The sequence below is a fragment of the Anopheles moucheti genome, assembly GCF_943734755.1.
Source record: "Anopheles moucheti chromosome X unlocalized genomic scaffold, idAnoMoucSN_F20_07 X_unloc_2, whole genome shotgun sequence".
NCBI classification, from domain to species: Eukaryota; Metazoa; Arthropoda; class Insecta; order Diptera; family Culicidae; genus Anopheles; species Anopheles moucheti.
Window position 1 is genome coordinate 155,001 of NW_026453526.1, and position 2,500 is coordinate 157,500.

Here is a 2,500-nt window from a genome sequence, read left to right on the forward strand (position 1 = left end):
AAAATTTTTTGACTCACCGGGTAAAATCGAATTTACTTGGGAAAAATGTTCTAGCAGGGGCCCTCCCATACAAATTTTTTTCTTCTCAAAAATGATTTTCGTTTCACTTTTCATACTCAGGGGAGTCTAAAATTGATGTTTTGAGTCACCGTGAAAAAAAAATTTTTTTGACCCGAGCTTGTGTCGGCGACCCAAAATCGACGCACTTGGGAAATATGTTCTAGCAGGGGCCCTCTCATACAAATTTTTTTCTTCTCAAAAATGATTTTCGTTTCACTTTTCATACTCAGGGGAGTCTAAAATTGATGTTTTGAGTCACCGTGAAAAAAAAATTTTTTTGACCCGAGCTTGTGTCGGCGACCCAAAATCGACGCACTTGGGAAAAATGTTCTAGCAGGGGCCCTCCCATACAAAAATTTTTTCTTCTCAAAAATGATTTTCGTTTCACTTTTCATACTCAGGGGAGTCTAAAATTGATGTTTTGAGTCACCGTGAAAAAAAAATTTTTTTGACCCGAGCTTGTGTCGGCGACCCAAAATCGACGCACTTGGGAAAAATGTTCTAGCAGGGGCCCTCCCATACAAAAATTTTTTCTTCTCAAAAATGATTTTCGTTTCACTTTTCATACTCAGGGGAGTCTAAAATTGATGTTTTGAGTCACCGTGAAAAAAAAATTTTTTTGACCCGAGCTTGTGTCGGCGACCCAAAATCGACGCACTTGGGAAAAATGTTCTAGCAGGGGCCCTCCCATACAAAAATTTTTTCTTCTCAAAAATGATTTTCGTTTCACTTTTCATACTCAGGGGAGTCTAAAATTGATGTTTTGAGTCACCGAGAAAAAAAAATTTTTTTGACCCGAGCTTGTGTCGGCGACCCAAAATCGACGCACTTGGGAAAAATGTTCTAGCAGGGGCCCTCCCATACAAAAATTTTTTCTTCTCAAAAATGATTTTCGTTTCACTTTTCATACTCAGGGGAGTCTAAAATTGATGTTTTGAGTCACCGAGAAAAAAAAATTTTTTTGACCCGAGCTTGTGTCGGCGACCCAAAATCGACGCACTTGGGAAAAATGTTCTAGCAGGGGCCCTCCCATACAAAAATTTTTTCTTCTCAAAAATGATTTTCGTTTCACTTTTCATACTCAGGGGAGTCTAAAATTGATGTTTTGAGTCACCGTGAAAAAAAAATTTTTTTGACCCGAGCTTGTGTCGGCGACCCAAAATCGACGCACTTGGGAAATATGTTCTAGCAGGGGCCCTCCCATACAAAAATTTTTTCTTCTCAAAAATGATTCTCGTTTCACTTTTCATACTCAGGGGAGTCTAAAATTGATGTTTTGAGTCACCGTGAAAAAAAAATTTTTTTGACCCGAGCTTGTGTCGGCGACCCAAAATCGACGCACTTGGGAAAAATGTTCTAGCAGGGGCCCTCCCATACAAAAATTTTTTCTTCTCAAAAATGATTCTCGTTTCACTTTTCATACTCAGGGGAGTCTAAAATTGATGTTTTGAGTCACCGTGAAAAAAAAATTTTTTTGACCCGAGCTTGTGTCGGCGACCCAAAATCGACGCACTTGGGAAATATGTTCTAGCAGGGGCCCTCCCATACAAAAATTTTTTCTTCTCAAAAATGATTTTCGTTTCACTTTTCATACTCAGGGGAGTCTAAAATTGATGTTTTGAGTCACCGTGAAAAAAAATTTTTTTTGACCCGAGCTTGTGTCGGCGACCCAAAATCGACGCACTTGGGAAAAATGTTCTAGCAGGGGCCCTCCCATACAAAAATTTTTTCTTCTCAAAAATGATTCTCGTTTCACTTTTCATACTCAGGGGAGTCTAAAATTGATGTTTTGAGTCACCGTGAAAAAAAAATTTTTTTGACCCGAGCTTGTGTCGGCGACCCAAAATCGACGCACTTGGGAAAAATGTTCTAGCAGGGGCCCTCCCATACAAAAATTTTTTCTTCTCAAAAATGATTCTCGTTTCACTTTTCATACTCAGGGGAGTCTAAAATTGATGTTTTGAGTCACCGTGAAAAAAAATTTTTTTTGACCCGAGCTTGTGTCGGCGACCCAAAATCGACGCACTTGGGAAAAATGTTCTAGCAGGGGCCCTCCCATACAAAAATTTTTTCTTCTCAAAAATGATTCTCGTTTCACTTTTCATACTCAGGGGAGTCTAAAATTGATGTTTTGAGTCACCGTGAAAAAAAAATTTTTTTGACCCGAGCTTGTGTCGCGACCCAAAAATCGACTCACTTGGGAAAAATGTTCTAGCAGGGGCCCTCCCATACAAAAATTTTTTCTTCTCAAAAATGATTTTCGTTTCACTTTTCATACTCAGGGGAGTCTAAAATTGATGTTTTGAGTCACCGTGAAAAAAAAATTTTTTTGACCCGAGCTTGTGTCGGCGACCCAAAATCGACGCACTTGGGAAAAATGTTCTAGCAGGGGCCCTCCCATACAAAAATTTTTTCGTCTCAAAAATGATTTTCGTTTCAC